The following is a 20,693-nucleotide window of genomic DNA, read 5'->3' as shown; positions in this document are numbered from 1 at the left end:
CTTACATGAGGGCAACCGTTGACCCTGGGATGAGCCATTTCTGATGCAGACACTAGGTACAGGCACTAAAGTGGGGTAGCATTTTTATCAGGACAGGTGGGGAAACACTGGGTGGTAGGAATTTTGTGGATCTCAGGATATACCTGTAGTTTGTGTGACAGAAATGCAAGAAAAAATTGAGTTTTTATTCAACAATTCACCTTTGCAGGGTATTCTGGGTAAGAAAACAATCGGAATCCACACAAGCGACACCTCTGTTGACTCCCCAGGTGTCTAGTTTCCAGAAATGTCTGAGTTTGGTAGTTTTCCATATATGGCCACCGACCCAAGGACCAAAAACACAGGTGCCTTCCTTATAAAACCAGGCTGTTTTATGATAGATAATTTTGATGTCTCCACAATAAGATTTGGGCGGTGGAATTTGGGGCTGAACTAAATTGGGGAGCTCCCAAGAGAGCACTCTCTCTGTGCTTGCTGCTTCATGCATCTGCTCTCTAGGTTCTGCTAACCCGCTATTGTCCCGCTGCACAGACTGTGCTTGCGAAGGGACAGCAGGGCTGTCCTTATCACCTCCCTCAAAATCACTGGAAGAGGAGTTGTCAGATGAGAATCCTTTGACTGAAAAATCACTCCTAGAGTCTGCGCCATTGTCCTAGCCCTCAGATGCTGTCTCAGTATCTGCTGTCTCAGTCTCTGATCCTACATCAGAGCTGTCCTTTATAACCCGAGTTAGGCCTTGAGCAGCAGTCATCCAACAAGACGCCATCTCTGGTACTGGCTAAACTGTCACTCTAAAACACTAGCCTAGGCAGGAAGTCACAAAACTGCAGGTGGCTGTGTGTGATGCATGCAACAGTAAAGGTCACCTTACCTTCGCTTCTTCGCTCAATCAGCACATTCGCTCAAGACACTCAAAAAAACAAAAATAAAACACACTATTACTTCACCTAGTCACACACCAGTCATCACAGTCTTTAGCAACTCTGGCGCCCTGTCCAACAATCATTATTGGTGCTCCCACTCCCATGACCTCCTCCTCAGATTCCCTCAATACCGCCCAGCAAAAGTGCCCTACATCTCTCCATAGCCCTCCTCGCATATACATTTATTTCTATTATAGCGCAGGAAATGGCTGGCTTTACTAATCCACTCAGCTATTCACATAAAGTACAGATTTGATCTTTGCAGTAGGCATATAAAACTTCTGAGCTACTTTATGGCATCAGAACTGACACTAGACAAAAGTCAGATCCATATCTAGCAGAAACATAATCACAAGACTTCCTTGACTTTTTTATTGCTGATAAAAGCTAAAATTGAAACGCATGAGTTTAACTATGTGCATTGCTTTGAAGACGCAAACTGCAAGAGAACTGGTGGCGAATATATATATATATATATATATATATATATATATATATATAATATATATATATACTAGAAGATGAAGGATCACTAGAAAACAACAGCCAGCCAGGGCAACAATCTGGACCCCAAAGGATGCAATGAGTCACAAAAAAAAGTAATAGCCAAGAAAGAATTGGCTCAAACAGATGATCTCAGAAGATGATTTGCTCAGTGGCTGCACAGCTGACACTGCTGGATTTTCAAAAAGAATCATGAGTGAAGATTCCAATTGAAATATGGAATCAATGCAGTCCTGAGAGCTCCCTCGATATGCAGAAATCAAGTGGAATTGTCAGTGATGTTCAGAATAAGACACTTGTAAAGAAAATCCTCCCTGGTGTCGGCACTGGTCGTGACCTGCACCAGGGAGGGTGTGTAGGCATCAGCCACTGGCCGACACCTGTACTTATGGGGTTAAAAAGCAATTTGGTTGACAACAATTTGATGATAGAAAAGTATGCATCTAAAAATCGTAAAAATAAATTAAAATAATTAGGCTAATGACGGAACACCCAATATAAGTTGAGATTTAAATTGGAGCTAATTTTACTAATCACATATCACTGAAAGACCCATGGGAGAAATTCAAAATATTAAAGTGATTGTCTCAGTGGATTCTGCATGTATTGACTAGAGCAGGGGTTCCCAACCTGTGGTCAGGGGACCCCTGGGGGTCCGCGAAGCCTCCACAGGGTTTCATGACTGCTTAGAAGATTTAATAATATGAACAGATTAGATCCCCAGCATTCAGTAATGACACAACGGGGGGTCCCTGGATTTCAATAATGATTCAGTGTGGGTCCCCGTGTTCTGGTACTGATAAAGTGGGGGTCCACAGGAGTCAAAAGGTTGGGTAGCAAAAAAATAGGTGTCAATGCAGATAATCGGACTTTAATGATAGAACACGAAAATGAAATGACTGAGTACCCTGTAAAGCTGATGAAACAAAGAAAGGTAAAAATGACTTCATAAATAAAACAAATATAATGAGATTATTATTTAAAAAAAAGCCTAAAATGATAGTTGACAATGCTAGCTTGGTAGAGGATCCATTCTTTTTAGTATTTCAACATCTATTAACTGAACGGGTTGTACATCAGATTATCAACCACAAAACTATTATTATATAAAAATATAATTGGTAAAATTGTAGCAAAATATCTACTTTAAATATGTATAATTCAAAGTAAAAACTATTGACTTCAAATTATGAAAATTGGAATATTAAAATATATATCATTTTAAATAGTGGGATTTACATTTAAAAGAAAATGTTACTTATTATTATTGTTATTATTATTATTATTATTATTATTATTATATCATTGCGTTTTAACAAATAACTTTACAAAAATGGTTTATGTGTAAGTTTTGTACAATTTTAATCATGTTTCAAATAGTTAAAAAAATATCTTTAGTGTAAAGTGATATTAATTGTTAGCAAAGGTCTGTTTAACGTTAGCATAGAAATCAAAACTCATTATTCATAGAAATGCATTATTAGGATTCCTTTAAAAAACTACATTTACAGAGTTTTTGTTTGTAAAAAAATCACTCAAAATATAAGCATATGTAATTGAAAAGGAAAACATATATAAAACATGCTTAATTACATTGTTTTACTAATAAACAGATTTGATATAATTTATTAGATATTATCTTTTTCTTAATATTATATATAAATATATACAAAATATTAATAAAATATATACACGCTAATTTAATAAATCACATTGGAACAAAAAAAACATAAATTGTAATACCATAATAAAAGTAAGTTATTTACAAAGTGTGGGAGTGACATTTACTGTGCTAAACTCAGTCCAATGTATATAAGGAAATGTGTAAATTAAGGTGGGTCAGTTTTACTATTTTAACTCCAACGTAGCTTATAATGGTGAAAGTGGAAGCGCTGTGACCGGAGGAGGGGCAGGAGCCCTTTAAATTTGTATCGCGCTCCCGCCGTCGCGGGAAGCGCTGTGACCGGAGGAGGGGCAGGAGCCCTTTAAATTTGTATCGCGCTCCCGCCGTCGCGGGAAGCGCTGTGACCGGAGGAGGGGCAGGAGCCCTTTAAATTTGTATCGCGCTCCCGCCGTCGCGGGAAGCGCTGTGACCGGAGGAGGGGCAGGAGCCCTTTAAATTTGTATCGCGCTCCCGCCGTCGCGGGCCCGTCCTTCGCCCGTCATCGACCGGAAGAGGCCGGGCTGGGCCCCCCCCCTAACGTCTACTTCTTCTGCCTGTGGAATCTCCATCAGGGTGCTGTACCAGATATTGTGTGAGTTTGTTACCAAATATGGGGAAAAGAAAGTCTAATGTTCAGAAGGGGGAAGCCGGGTCCAGCTCCCTTCAGTCCTCCATTACTAGTTATTTATCCTCTGTGATGGGGGCCATTGAATCCGAACTTGAACATGTAGAAGAAAGGATTGGGGCTGTCCAAAGTACTGTCCAACACCCCCCCTTGGAACCTACCATCCATATTTCCACTTTTCCAAGGACTGGTCCTTCATCACTGATCTCGCCTCTGAATACCAGCCAGTTGGGCGCCGATATACTCCCCACAACCGACCAAATTAATTCTTCTCTCCTTTTAGCTATTCCTCCTCCTGAAAGCTCTTGCTCTCAGGCCGATTCTCCCCCTTTGAAGAAGAGGAGAGCCGGGAAAAAGCTCAAAAATACAAAAAAGGCCCTGGGCCCCAATAAGAATCTACCTACCTCCGTGGCCCATAGTGACCAACCACCAATCCCCCTGGTCTCCTTCCCCGAATGCCCTCCGAGCAAGGATGCTCCTGAAGATCTTTCTAGTTTTATTGACTTGACACTCAAATCCTTTTGTGCAACTCTTGAGGCAAAAATTTCCACCTTGATCGCTAGGAAGCTCGATTGCTTTTGTAACGATGTGACCAGGTTTTTATCTAGTTTTTTAAAACCAGGTCCTTTATGCTCGGGAATACTTCATAGCCCCGAACCAGCACATCAGTCTACTCCTCCCCCTACTTTGGTATCCCAAGGAGTAAGCAATTTTTTGCCTGATCCACGATCCGTCTCTGGTCAAGGACCTTTCACTGACAACCCTGCATCAGGGCCGATAAGGGAAGTTTATTCCTCTAGATCGCATGACAAAGATCCTACTAAACTTACTAACCATGTAGACTTTTTACATTTACCACCTGCCTGCAACCCGTACGTTCTGGTTCTTTCAAATGTTCCTCCTCTGGAGTGCTCCAAACAAGAAGATACCCATTCCCTAATTAGAAAAGCTGGTCACTGGTTGAACTTCAATTTCAAATCCAATTGCTTTCATAATGATAAGATTCTCATGGCCCGAAGAGTGAGGAGGGTAGGACACTCCAAAGTATTGGAGGAGGGAGACTATGTTGTTTTAAATTTTGCTAATCCTCGTTCAGTAGACAATTTTTTGACCAATTTGGACTACTGTAAAATGTCAACTAACAGGATTCAAATACATCCCCTGTATCATTTTTACGACCCTGTGCTCCTACCAAACCGCATTGTCACTAATTCTAGTATTCGCAGACCAGATTTTGAAAGGTTTCATTTACAGGTAAATGTACCCTCTAGCAACCGGTTCTCGACTCTCAGTCACCTTGACGTGAACGATTGACTATCGGTGACCCACCCCTGCTCTTCTAAAAAGGAGAGACCAAAGGCTGGGAATGTCCACGCTGAATGTATCTGGGACACAGGAAAGCCTGATTTGGACCTGAAAGCTCCTATAAATACTAAAGTTCTAATGTCATGTCCTGTGTCTAGACCATTAACTCTGCTTAGCTGGAACATAGCAGGGCTGCGATCTAAATCTGACAATTCGGACTGGAAAAGCTTCATTTCCTCCTACGATATAATCTGTCTACAGGAGACCTGGTCCAAAGATACGTTCCTCTTGAACGGTTTCACCTCTTTGTGTCAGCCGGCATTAACTTCCCAGATGGGGAGAGCTAGTGGCGGCCTCTTAGTTCTCGTTTCCGTACATCTCCCGCTTTTAAAAGTGTCTTTAATCTGGTCTTCCCTTTATTTTATGGTTGTCCTTGTCTCTATCTGTGGCCAAAAGGATATCCTTATTTTAAACTTTTATAACAATATTCCACGGGGCCTCCTTATGGGCCATTTGGAAGAGGTAACGGATTTTATAGATTCTTCACATGCTTTGCAGAATAGTGACCTAATTATTATATGGGTGGGCGATTTCAACACTCCTCTGTGCAGCAAAGAACACATGGACCTGTGTGCCTTTCCTGCTGAGGGCAGAGAGTCAGTATTTCATTTTAACCACACATCTGAAGGAGATGCCTTAAACCTTTTTACTTGTAAATTTGACTTGGTCCATGTTACCGAGAAATTGGCCCCTGACGCCTGCAATATACCAACCTTTACAGGGAATTTGAGGGGGAGTATTATCGATTTCATACTTATCAGCTCCTCTGATTTTTACGTAATTCAAGAATTCAAGATTACGCCCCACTGTGCGAGTGATCATAACCCCCTTAGTATTATATTGGACCTAAAAATTATTCAGGCATCCAATAATAAAAGCTTGAGCGCTGCTACTGTTTATAATCCAAACTGTGGCATACGTTTAAAATGGGACAAAATAGATCCAAAACTCTTTAACCAGGAAATTGTAAGAAGTAGGTCGGACTCGATTCAAATGTGTCTCTCCCAGCAGTTAGATTCTGACCGCATAGTGCGTGAATTTGAATTTTTAAGCACTGACATTTCACGCGCCTTGGCGGTGGACAGGCCTGCGAAGGGGCCGGCGGCCCACAGATGGTTCGATTCCGCGTGTTCATCTGCCCACAAAAAACTCAAAGATGCACTTAAAGCAGTTCCTCTCTCCCGACAATTAGTTAAAATAGCCAGAGTTGATTATAAGGCTGCCATTGACAAACGGAAATCAGAAATTAGGTCCAGGGCCTGGGGCGATCTTTTGGCTGCATCTGAGCAGAAGGACACTTCTAAATTTTGGAAAGTGATTAATCACTCATACTTTTCTGGTCACCACTCTTTGGCCGATGACTGTCTTATTACTGAGGATGTCTGGTTAACTCATTTTAGGAAAGTCTTCTGTTCAGGATCCTATGAGAATTCGCTTGTAAATTCTTCTACACTTTTCAATTTAGATTCCAAAACTAAGGCCCCAAACATTATTTTTGACCTCCACGAGGTCAAAAATGCTATTAATAGATCAAGGCAGGGAAAAGCTCCCGGCCCTGATGGGGTTCCCGCTGATCTTTTTAAATCAGAAATTGATCTTTGGGGTCCGCTAGTTACAAATGTTTTGAATAGTGTGGTAAACAGTAACGTGCCCCTTTCATGGAAATCGGCCATTATTGTTCCTATCTTTAAAAAAGGCAATAGACAAGATCCTTCCTGTTACAGACCAATCTCTCTTATTGATTCGACGGCAAAGATTTTAGGTAGAGTGATCTTGTCCCGGTTAGAAGACTGGGTGTCCGAGGCCCATATTTTATCCCCTATTCAATTTGGTTTTAGACCTGGTGTAGGCACAGTTGAGCAAGTTTTAAACTTGCAGCTGATACTCAGCAAATATGTGACAGTCAAAAAAGAGTCTATTCACATGGCTTTCATTGATCTAACCAGTGCCTTTGATATGGTTAATAGGTCAAAGTTATGGCAAATTTTGGAAGCCTTAGGCTGCGATCCGCCTCTTTTGGAGCTTATTAAACGCCTACACACAGACCTAACAATTTCTGTTCAGGTCGGCTCACATGGGCAGAGAACCTCCCCCATCCCGTCAACTAGGGGCGTAAGGCAGGGATGTATCTTAGCCCCTTTTCTCTTTCTGATTTATATAAATGGGCTCTATGATTCACTTTTAAAACATGCAAAGGACATACCGAAGATGGGTCAGAGACACCTCCCAGTTTTATTATACGCTGACGATGCAGTTTTAATTGCCCGTACTGCAAACGGTTTACAGGGACTACTGGATGTATTTTACGATTTTATGCTGAATCTGGATCTGAAAGTAAATTACACAAAGACTTTTGTTATGACTTGTGGCCCACGCAACACTAAGTCTAAACTATTTTCTATGGGAGGGCACACTCTTAATAAGGTCAAAGAATTTTGTTATCTAGGCATGTACATGAGTTCTTCTTTGTCCTGGAAGACACACATTAATTTTAAGCTCCTACAGTTGATAAGGAACAATGAAGCAATTTTTCGCTTTTCAAATAAACTAGGTCACAGACCCCCTGCTCAGTTGAAAACTCTTTATAATTCCAAATGCACTGCATCAGTCCTTTATGGGGCAGGCGTCTGGGGCTTTAATAAAATACCGTCTCTTCAGAGTGTAGAAAATAAATTCCTGCGCAGATTATTGTTGGTTCCAAAATGCACCGCAAACATAATCTGCCATGAAGAACTGGGTCAGTGCTTTTTGGAGGACAGGGTCTTTATGGCTCCCCTACTGCTGTGGATCAAATGTTGGTCAAATCCTATGGCAAGTTTGGTCCAAGACTGTATCACTGATTGTCTTCAATTGGAATACTCAAATAGGATTCCCTGGCTTATGTTTCTGCAAAACTCCTTTGAGAACCTAGGGCTTAGATATATGTTTGATGATCCCCATCTATTAACCACAAACTCTAGGTCTGTTTTGAAGTCTACCTATTCCAAGCACATATCAGAGCTGAGATTTTATAGTTCCCTGAAATTGAAATCTTTTGATTCTTATTCTCGGATTGTGACTGTTCCATGCCTTGAACCCTATTTGTCTTGGTTTTCAAGTTTTAAAATAATTTCCTTTTTAACACTTTTTAGACTTAATCTAATTCATTTTAAGGTAGCTTTCCCTGAACCATGTTTCTGGAAAAAGGATTTACCGCTTTGTCCCTGTGACTCCAAATCAACCCAGAGCACTTTGCACTTTTTTCTTTTTTGCCCTTTATATGCTGCACCTAGAGGGGCCTTTATTTTACCCACGTTACGTCTTTTTAGACCTATTCATTATAAGGAAGCCCTGCTATACCTTCAGAGGTTGCCTAATATCCAAATTTGTCACCATGTATTAGACTTTGTCACAGCTTCTTTACGCATTAGGAAAAGGCCTATTCCTTTTAAATATTTTATGTACGTATAGTATATCCTTTTAACGCCAACATTTGTACTTTTCTGACTTTGTGATTTTTAATCATGTCTAGTATATCTATCTATGTATGTCAAGGGGTTTCAGTTTGGATGTTCATCTGGTGCTTCCAGTAATGGTTTTTAAGCTTTATTTTACTATTTATAGATTGTGAAATGTGTCTTGGTTTGTACTTTTATGGCAATTGCCGAATAAAGTTATTTGACTGACTGGTGAAAGTGAATATATACTGAGGTCAGATTTGCAATTCTAAATAAACTAAATCTATTTCCAATCACATTATGGAAAATGCTTATATATTGTGGGATTGATTTTCTATTCTAACTTCAGGTCCACATTTATTCGGGAAAGTGCAGATTTTTGGGGGCTCGATATTTACTATTCTAACACCAGTCTAACTTACAGTGGGGAAAGTATGTACACTTGGGGGCTCAGGTTTACTATTATCACTCTAGCCATACTTCTGCTGAGAAAAGTGTATAGACTGCAATTGGATTTAGATTGTCTATAACTAACATATAACAAATATTGAAGAATGTGAGATATAGATGCAAGGGTTGATGAACAGACTCATTATTCTACTTCCAGGTCCACAAACCTTTGGGGAGTGCATCAATTGGGTAGTGGAGATGAAGTTACTGTTCCACCTCCAACCTGACTTACATTATGAAAAGTGCAAGAATTAGGGGAAAGTTATCACTTTAACTACAGGCTTACAAACATAAGTGCACGTGTACAATATTGGAGATGGGTAGATTTACAATTTTAATTCATGTCTGTTGGACATGATAACCTTAGGGTGATCTTCCCCCAACTTTTTTCCTGCATCCCTCCATTTTTCTGATCTCCTTTTTTTTCTGATTTTAGGACTCTACACACTTTACCACCGCAGACCTGTGCTAAAGGACTTACGCTCTCTCCTCGAAACATGGTAACATTGGCTGACCCCCGATCGGCATAATTTATTTACCTGTAGGTCCCTAGTAAAGTGCACTAGGTGTGCCCAGGGCCTGTAAATTAAATGTTACTAGTGGGCCTGCCGCACTGATTGTGCCACCCACATAAGTAGCCCCTTAACCATGTTTCACGTCAGCCATTCCACTTTGACTTTGTATTTAAGAATACTCGCCAAGCCTTAGATTCCCCTTTTTGTTTCCATATAAGCCACCCCTAAGATAGGCCCTAGGTAACCCATAGGGCAGGGTGCTATGTAATTAAAAGGCAGGACATGTACTTACATGTTTTACTTGTCCTAGCAGTGAAAAAGTCTCAAAGTCAAGTGAAACCTTCTCCAATAATAGACCAGCACTAGAGATTCCTGTATATGCTTTTATGTGGTAATTTCTGATCTGAGGGGAACAGACTTGTCATATTTGGTATGGTTGGAATGGTAGTGAGAAATCCTACTTACTGTTGAAGTTGGATTCTACATTACTATTTCAGAACTGCCACTTTTAGAAAGTAGATATTTATCTGCCCTTACTGCCATTTGTGTCTTAAAGCTTGTCTCCAATCCACATCTGGTCTGTGCTGGTTGACAGTTCCCCTTGTGCATTCCACGCAGACAACTATAAACACAGGCCTTGCAGCTGCATCTGCATTCATCAGCATACAGATGGGTTTCCCTGGGCAGGAAGAGAGAAGTGGCTCTCTCTTACACTTCAAAGGCCAGTGGCCTTCTCTCACAAAAAGGACTGATAACCTCCCACAAAGCTCCTGGTAGACAGGGCTGGGTTGAAGGGGGAACTTTAGCACTTCAAAACCACTCTTTGAAGTTTCCTCCACTTGAAAGACACTTTGGGATATATATACAGGGTATGTGACCCCACCAAATCAGAACTTCTGGACCTACAACTGGACTCTGTCACAGGGACTTCCTGGCTGTCCAAAGGACTCATCTGGACTGCTTTCCTGGAAGACAAGCTAGCCTGCTTGTTGCCCTGCTGCCTGCTGACCTCTGACTCTGCTGGAAGGACTCTGTCTTCCTCTTGAAGTGCTCTCCAAGGGCTTGGATTGACCTTTCCTCCTGTTCTGAGGTCTCAGGGCTATCAAAGATTTCACCAAAGAGAAGAAAATCCAGTTTGATGGAAAATCAATGCAACACCTGCAAAAGTCGATGCAAAGGCTACCAAATCGACGCAGCACCTGCCTCCGGGCTGAAATATCATTGCATCACTTGCCGGATCAACACAGCACCTGTTGCCTCTCTTCAGCCCATACTGAGTTTTCAAAGCATCGTCCCTGGGCAGTAAAGTATCCCTGCATCGCAGTGAGGAACCAAGGCTGCACTCCTGTAAGCTGATGCATTGCTCTGCAAAGTGGAAAGAAACGATGCATCGCCTGTCCTGCCCAGAAAGAAAATATGCACCTCTTTACTGTTCCAAGCCTCTCCTCCTCTGCGGACCCTCTGCGTCATTATTTCTGATGAATCCCAGGTACTGTGTGTTAAAAGGATACTACCACTGATTCTTAAGGATTAAGACTCGTTTAAATTTTTTAAAAGTGATATACTTACTTCTGCATATTGGATTGTCGATTTGCTCTTATTCATTTCAGATAAATATTATCTTTGTTTCTAAACTAGTGTGGAGTACTTTTTGTGGTGTTTTCACTGTGTTAATGCATGAGTTATTGTACAAATACTCTACACATTGCCTTCTAAGTTAAGCCTGCCTGCTCTGTGCCAAGCAACCAGAGGTTGAGCACAGGATAGTTTTGATTGTGTTGTGACATACCTGACTAGGACTGTGTTCCCTGCTTGGACAGGGTGCATACCTCTGCCAACTAGATACCCAACTTCTAACAATGTATCACTGACATAGGAGAAATTGCATAAATTAGAGGAAGGTCAGGTTGACTTTACAAACTCCAGTCCCAAAAACATTGAGAGATTGCACATATTGGAGGTTGGGGAAGGGAAGATTTTTCTAAATCCAGTCCGTCCTACATTATGGACACTGCATAAATTAGTTGTGTGTCATGTTTACAGTTCTAAGGGCCTCATTACGAGTCTGGCGGTTGGACAAGCTGACCATGGCAGTGGCGTCCCCGTTGTATTACAATGTTCCCCCGGGCTGATCATTGGGAACATTGTATTACAACCTTCTCGCAGGGCTGACCGGTGGGAGCAGTGCTACGATATTGGTCTCTAGGAGCCAAGGCAATTACAATAGCACACCAGCACCATCGGAATAAGCTGAGTCTGCAAACCAGACAGTGTGCATTCTGATGGTGCTGGGCAGATGGCCCCCTGCACTGCCCATACCATGGGCAGTGGAGGGGCCCCCCGTGGCCCTAGCACTGGCTTTCCACCAGCCTTTCAATGGTGGGGTGACAACCATGGAAAGGCTGGTGGAAAGCTGAGTTGTAATCAGCACGGGGGCGTTGAGCTCAGTACAACTCAGACCGCCATAAGCCTGTCAGGAATGATGTTCCTGGCAGGGATGGAGGTCACCTGGTGGCTCCACCTGCCAAGGTGGTAATGTAGCAGTCAGACTACCTGGAGTGCAGTGGTCCGACCATCACCGCAGAAGATTTACTATTCTAACTCCAATCCCACATGCATTAGGTGAAGTGAATCTATTGAGGAGAGAGTGTCAAAATTACAGTATAATTCAAGGTTCACAAGCACTGAGGTAAGAATAGATTGTTTGGAGGACTGGGGCAATTAAGGTTTAATACCCTACCTTTAAAAATAAAACAATATATTAAAATACTAGATAGATAGATAGCTAGATAGATAGACAGAGAGATAAATCTTCAAGAAGATATTTTAAAAATTGAATAATGATTTTAATTAAACTTAATTTATGTAACTCTTTTTTAAAATATTAATTTAGATTTAAAAAGTAGTCATTATTCAAATATGCTAAAGTATTATAATTTAAAAACACAAATACCCTTAAAATAAACCCAATATATTTGTTTAAACGAAATTATGATTTTCCTTTACATTTATATATCAATTTAAACTCTGAATCCCAATATTTTATTAAAATTAGAAATCTTTAGATGTTAAATACTTAAAAGGACATTATTGCTAACATCACACAAATATAAGTGACATGTATATCACTTCATAAAATAAAATATACAGTCACTACAGCAACAAAATGCCCATTAATTTCAAGTTACTAAATGTAATAAAATAAACACCAATTAAAAACATGATAAGAATTAAAACATTAAAATATGAATCATTTTAACAAAGCATCTCACACAAAATCACTTAAATTAGCACACAATAAACGTAAAACAGAACTCATCCTATTCCTAATATAGCCCTTGATCTGAATAAATAAACATATTATGAACCTTTTTATAGTCAAATAAATTAATACATGTATTCATAACTTAAAAATTAAATAAAAAATACAACACAGTAAAATGAAAAAAATATGTTTTATTTGAAAATTAAACAACACCCACACAATCCCCACAAAAACTCACACCTCAAACAAATTAAACATGTGTAAATAAGTGTAAATAACAATTATAAATATTTGAAAATGCCTGTAACATTGTATATACAAAAAACATTAACTACCAGGGAATGTTAGTAATTTAGGATCCAATATTTTAAACATTGATACTAATAACATAGCTAAAAACATATACTTACTCTTAATATTCTGTCTGATGGTATTTTGGTAATGACAATGTTTTTACCATGATACTGAAGTCAAGCAATATTTTGGAGTCCATATTCAGGCACCACTCCTCTGAAAGAACTGTATAATTTCTATGAGACAATCTAAAGTTATAAATCTTGCATTTGACCCCTCACTCAAGAGTAATGAGTTCATAAGTAGAGTACTATTTGGCTCCCTTAGGCCAATACCACAGGACTGTTCCCGCTGGGCTGACAGGCGGGAACACCATAATACAATGTTCCTGATGGTCAGCCTGGAAGCATCCGGGTTGACGCCTACCTCATCCCCGCAGGTTTGGCTGTGGGTTCGTCCTACTGCCAAACTCGTAATGAGCTCCTTCAATAAAATCTCAAATTGTTTGAAGATCCAAGGACTCAAGGTGGTGCTTATAACAGATACATGGGCAAATTCAGTATCCAGTATTCAGTGCAGGAATCAAAAATTAAATAACCCCCAGGTCATGGAGCTGTAGTATTGTAATGTTGGCTTCCAAAACTACAAAAATACTCCACAAAGGTAGCAGCTGATTGCTTTTACCAATTTAGTTAAGAAACTCTTTTGAAGTGCAAGATGGCGGTTTTATAATCTTTGGGCCTGATTATGACTTTGGCAGACGGAAAAGCCTGTCCGCTGAAGTTGCCACAGGGAGGTTGCTGCCAATGTGGCTGCCTCTCCACTAGGGCCATTATGAGTTTCCTGCTGGGTCAGCATGCGGAAACCCAGTTTCCACCCAAAGGCCCAGCGGGAAACAGCTAAAAGCATTGTCTCTGGCTCGTAACAGAGCCAGCAGCTACTGTAGTGCAGAAGGTGCACCAGCACCTGTCGCAATGTTCACTGTCTGCTAAGCAGACAGTGAACATTGTTAGAGGGCTGGCCAGAGAAGCCCCTGCACTGCCCATGCCAAGTGCATGGGCAGTGCAGGGCCCCCATTTGGGCACCCTGCATCCTGTCTCCGCCAGCCTTTTCATGGCGGGGTTACCGCCATGATACCGCTGGCGGAGAGGGGGGTCATAATCCCCAGGGCGTCACTGCTTTCAACGCTGCCTTTTCGGATTAGAACCACCTGCAGCGCCAGACTGTTGGGGAGATAAAAACTGGTGGTGCTGACGGTCCAACCGTGGCGGTACTACCGCGCTCGTAATGTGGGGGGTCAGACCACCACCGTGACCCTGCTAGTCATTAGACCACCAGGGTCATAATGAGGCCCTTTTTGTTTTTTGTTGATCTGCTACCACTATAAAAAAAAGCATAAGGATCCACATGACAAACATTGGGTAACTCTATGGTGCTACACAGGCTAGGCAGAAAATACACAGCAAGTGAAAAAAGCTTTAATATTCTGCATAAATATTGTTCTTCCCCACATTCTGCTGTGCAGATCAGCTGCATCTGTGAAGAAAAAGTGAAGTTGGTATGTACCAGATGGGCTTTTTTGTGATGATAAAGAAGGCAGTATCAAGACATTACTTTACATCATGTAAATTCAGGTAGAATAAGTCTTGTACTTGCTTTGCATCAGCTTGTCCAATCAGAAGCAGAGATTCATCACCACTGGGGCAACCTAACAACTTCCACACTTGTTGTGAGCAAGAGGATTTTCTGTGAGTTGAATGGAGTGCAGAGCACAGGCAGCAGCAGTGGGGTTTCATAATGCAGCATGGTGCACTGGACGTCACACTAGGCCTTTTCTTTGTGCCAGAATGAATGTGAGGTATTTTTGAAAGTGGGGATGGAACTAAGGACCTCATTGTGCGGATGGTGGTCCTGAGACTGCTAGCCTTGCGGTGGTGGTTGGACTGCCGCACTCCAGGTGGTCCGACCGCTACATTACAACCCTGGCGGGTGGAGCCACTAGGGGACCGCTGTCCCAGCAGGGAAGATCCTGATGGACTGATCATTCATGACAAGTTGATGGCTGTCAGACTAGTGGTCAGCCACGGCAGTGCTGTGTTCGGCACCGTTGTGCTGATCACAAGTTCCCTTTTCGGTTTCTACTAGGATCATAATGAGAATAGTAGGCCAGGTTTCCTATTATGCATAAGAATATGAAAATCCAGGTAGATTTTGAATTGAAATGTGTTGGAACTCGCAAAAAAAGTTAAACTGTAAAGATTATGGTAGAGTCAGCATCAAGAAATATATTTTAATGAGAAGCGGAGTCCTATATAATGTATGAGATCTGACAGTTTTGAGGCAAGCCCTATTAAAATGAAATACTATTTACCTGCATTAAATAGTATTTTTAAAATTTTGACTTTACTAATAAGACCTATAAAAGTGCATGTATAGGAAAAAGCCTTGAGCATAGAGTGCACTCCTTACTTAATAATGTTGTAGAAGATACAGACCATATACTATTTACTGGTGCTGAATAAACGTAGGGCCTCATTATGAGGCTGATGGGCCACCACCGGCCTGCCAGCCCTGTGGAGAGGAGACTGCTGCGGAGCTGGTGGTCTCCCCCTTTACACCATTATGACCTTTCCACTGGGCTCACCGGCGGAAACCTCCATATTTGGAGGATCCCGCCAGTCACCCCAGCGGAAACAGTGCAGCGGCATTGGCTTTGGCTCCACATGGAGCAGAGGCCAATGCCCTCTCAATGATTGTGGGCAGTGCAGGGCCCCCTCTGGGCCTCAGCACAGTCTTTCTGCCAGCCGGTCGCCGCCATGAACAGGCTGGTGGACAGTGGAGTTGTGATCAGCACGGCGGAGCTGAACTAAGTGAAGGAGCTACGTTCCTGGCGGTGACGGCAATTCGACCGCCAGGGTGATGATTAGGTGGTCGGACCACCTGGCGTGTGGCGGTTTGACCACCACCACAAGTCTGTTGGTCATGAGACTGCCAAACACGTAATTAGGCTCTTAGTATAGACTTAAATATCTATGACCTGTGCCATAAAAATGCAACTAAAGCAATTAGCTGAGGCTTTTTTACTTACTTTACCACGAAGAGTACATATGCACATGCTACAAAATATATACTTTAAAAAAAAGAAAGCAAACAGTGTTATTCATATTTGAACATTCTACTTTGAAGAATTAAAAACATATCATGAACTTTGAATTTTGGCATATCAGACTGGCTCTTAAAGCTCAAGCTTACAACAACAAATGTAGTCATGTTTATAGAAACCATCTTGGAAAGTTTACCTGGCAGTGCTACTGATTTTGAGATGGGAATGATCTAATCCTCCTAACAAGAGAACAGGATATATAGCTCATTATTAGATAAAGGCTGACACCATTCATTTATGATGATCCTTAGGCTACATGCATCTGTGTTGTACTTCTTCAGTCATCAATAATGCAATATTTGATTCAGTTTCCATCATTTGTATCTATCACTTCAGATATGTGCTCTGCAGTGATCCACCTGAATGCATGTTGCATGGTGCATGTCACTGATTGAACATAAGGACATCACAGTGAGGATCAATTAATATGAATGAATCTTGATGATGGAGAGGTAAAAGTGTGAGTAAAATGGGCAACATATATCATAGTTTGGTCATTTAGAGTTGGTTCCTAATGGGATCCTGACAAAAAATATTAAAGTACCATCTGCTCACCTCCACATTGGCTCACCTCATTACGAGTGATGTAGTAGGCAGTGAACTAGATAGTGGGGCTGTAACTGGGTCAGCTACTAGAGACACCCTTTCGGTGTTCCAACACATCTGTCAATTGCCACCTGCTAAGATTCATTAAGACATTCCACCATCTCTTATTCATTTTTCTAACTGAAGTGCTTTCAAGGACAGGACACAGTGACAGTCTCTCTAGTTTAATTTGTGATTTCCTAAAGAAAGAAGGGGCAACTCCTCCCAGTGCCACAGTACATTTGAAATTCATGTGAAGACTCCTGTGCTCTTAGGAGGGTCCCACTAAGAGGAAAAAGCCACAAAGGGTGGAAAAACTTCCTTGGCAACACTTGTAGTTCTTGACTGTGGTTGACAGTTAATGAATAGCCAAAAGGTAAGGCATCAAAACCACCATGTATCAAGTTTGATAAAGAGCGCGTTATAAAATCTTCCATAAGAAAGAAATCAAAAGTGACCCTGCTGATCTAAAAGAGAGCTAAAATGCATGAATGCAACATAGGGGAACAGCACGTTGTGATGCATCCTTCTCTGGCAAAAGCCTTCTTATGTATGCTCTAAGCAGGGAATAACAGCACAAGAAGAGGTTAACATCAATATAAATTGGGAATTTTAAGAAACAAACACTGGAAAAGCTACCATCTTGGATGGGCATGGGTATAAGGATATTCTGTCGCGCCGCGCGGTGCGGCGCGAGCCGAGAGCTCGACTTCGACCGGGCGTTCGGCTCGGGCCGCGCACCGCGTTATTAAGACGCGGCGCGCCCCCAGCCTCTCCTGCGCGTTTCGAGGCCCCAGATTTGCTTGGGGCCTCGTTCTTCCTTCTGCCTTTCACTGTCCCAGGGGTCTCTGAACCCTCTTACCTGTTTTTCTTCGTTTCTTTGTCCTTTCTTCTGTTTGCAGTCTGTTGTGTGCCTTTCTTTATGTCTTTTCCTCCTTCCCAGATTCCTGTGCTTTCCCAGCATTCCTTGTTCCCTATTCTCTATGGTTCCTCTACTATTCTGTTCTATATATTGTTTCCCTATCTAAGATGGTGTCCTTTTACTTCCTGTGGGTCACTTCCTGTTTGTTGGTATATAAGGGCTGTGTTTTTCCTCTTTCCTTGCGCTGCAACACTTTCTGCTCAGTTGGTGTCTTCGCTCCTGATTTCCTTGCCTTTTGGTTTTGGACTCAGCATTCTGTATTTTCTGATTTTTGCTCCTTTTGGATTCCTGTTTGTTGTTCTTGTTTTTCTCCAGGACTTTTCCTGTTTGGAGGTTTTTCCCCTTGGAAGGGGTTTTTCCCTCTGGCGCTACTTTCTGAAGGGCACGGTCTGTTCTTGGTGTCTCCATTGCCTACAGCACCGTGGCTACCAGAAAGAGTCGCCCCTTTTTGGGCCAAAGCCGAACATTGAAGATTCACGCCACCCGATCTGCAAATTCCAGGCGCAAGCAGCACGTGAGTCGTGACAGATTGCAGCGCCTAACCATTCCGACGTCCTCAAACACCATGGATAATACAGTGGCGGCTGCTGCAGATCCGGAGCAATCTCTGTTAACCACGATTCAGCAACAAGCCCAGGAGTTGCAACAACTACGTAATGAAAATGCTGCGTTACGACAGGCTTTGGCCCTCCGCACCAGTGATGTTCCGACAATCTCCGCTTCTACCCCTTGTTTCTCTGGTGAACCAACCAAGCTTCGCGAGTTCTTGGATGCTTTAACGGTGTATTTCGCCTTCCGACCTACTCAATTCTCCCACGACAGGACCAAGGTGGGTTATCTTATCAGTGCCTTATCCGGCCCAGCCTTGGCCTGGGCAACCCCGATGGTGTCCTCCGACGACCCTGTATTGTCAGACTATTCCGCCTTTGTGAGTCGCTTCAAACAAATGTTTAGCCGTCCTGGATTGGAAGCCTCCGCTGAAGAAGCCTTGTGCGACATCCAACAAGGCTCCCAAGACGTCCTGCAATATATAACCCGTTTTCGTCAGCTGGCGGCAGAGACCACTTGGGTGGAACGTACTCTGGTAACATTATTTCGTAGAGGACTCAAAGAAGAAATAAAGGATGAACTAGTGCATTCTACCAGAGCGGAAGATCTTCGTGGCCTGATGGATCAAGCACTGTCCATCGAATATCGTCTTCGGGAACGGAGATCGGAAAAGAAAAGGAGTAGAGGGTTTACCCAACCAAGTAGCTCCCGTGCATACCTGCAGCGTTCCGAGGAACCTCGCACTCCTGCTAGAGACATCGAAGGGGAACCCATGCAGGTGGATACTACCCGAGGTCCGCTCTCTGCTAGTGAACGAGAAGACAGACGCAAGAGAGGGTTGTGCCTGTATTGTGGTTCTGCTGGTCACATACTCCGTACCTGTCCAGTACGTCCGTCCAGACCGTCGGGAAACGCCACCTCCCGTCCTCTGTAAGAAGGGAGAGGACGGGATCTACAGCTATACCTTCCATCAGCTCCTTTAATGACAATACAACTGCCTTGTTCATCTTTCCTGTCCTGTTACAACTTCCTGACGGTCGTCAAGAAAAGACTATGGCATTACTAGACTGTGGTGCTAGTGGTATATACATGGACAAGACATGGGCTGCTGCTAACCTAGTTCCTACTCAAGCAAAAGAAGTACCCGAACAGGTACACACTGTGGATGGATCTTTGATATCCTCTGGTCCTGTAGACACCACTACCCTGATGTTAAGTCTACAGGTGGGAAACCATCAAGAACACATCTCCTTCGATCTTATTACGTCCCCTAACCATACCATCATTCTTGGAATTCCGTGGCTCATTAGACATAACCCATATATAAATTGGGTTACCCGGACAGTCTCTTTGTCTTCGCAATTTTGTCACGAGAACTGTTTTACTTCCGACAAGTATTGGTCTCCGAAAAGATCCTTAGCTACTGAAGGTGCCACTGGTATGTCCATTAATACGGTCCAAGGGGTCCCTGACCACTATTTGGAGTTTCAGGATATTTTCCAAAAACCGTCAAAACCTGTGCTACCTCCACATCGAGAATATGATTGTGCAATTCCATTAGAACCCGGCACAATTGTTCCTTTTGGGAGGATGTACTCCCTCACGGAACCCGAAAGGGAAGTTCTAAAGGAGTATCTGGACGAAAATATACAGAGTGGTCTTATTGTTCCATCGTCGTCTCCGGCTGGGGCCCCTCTCTTTTTTGTGCCCAAGAAGACTAAGGATCTTCGTCCGTGCCTGGATTTTCGAGGTCTGAATAAAATCACCATTAAAGATCGTTATCCTTTGCCTCTCATCAGGGACATACTGGAAGCAATCAGAGGGGCCCAACGTTTTACTAAATTGGATTTACGAGGAGCCTACCACCTTTTACGCATAAGAGAAGGCGACGAATGGAAGACAGCATTCAGGACCCCATTTGGCCATTTTGAATATAGGGTTATGCCGTTTGGTCTTACTAACGCCCCGGCAATCTTCCAGAGATTTATGGACTCAGTGTTTTCAGACCTACTTAATCAGACAGTCGTGATCTACCTAGATGACATTCTTATTTATTCTAGAAATCCTGAACTCCATACTTCCCATGTGAAACAAGTTCTTCAAAGACTTCGTGATCATCAACTATTTTGCAAACCAGAGAAATGTGAGTTCGACATAACGGAAGTCAAATATCTGGGCTATCATTTAAGTCCCACCGGCATAGCTATGGACCAAGAAAAGGTACAAGCTATCCTAGAGTGGCCTTCTCCTTCTACCATAAAAGAAACACAATGTTTCCTAGGTTTAGCAAACTTCTATCGACAATTCATTCTAGACTTTGCCAGTCAGACTAGCCACATAACTCACACCTTAAAGAAGGACAATTTAAAGAAGGGATTTGTCTGGACTGAGGCTGCTGAAGCAGCCTTTCAAAGCTTAAAGAGAGCCTTCACC

The sequence above is a fragment of the Pleurodeles waltl genome, chromosome 11 (assembly GCF_031143425.1).
Source record: "Pleurodeles waltl isolate 20211129_DDA chromosome 11, aPleWal1.hap1.20221129, whole genome shotgun sequence".
Classification (NCBI taxonomy): Eukaryota; Metazoa; Chordata; class Amphibia; order Caudata; family Salamandridae; genus Pleurodeles; species Pleurodeles waltl.
This window is presented reverse-complemented; position numbering follows the sequence as displayed.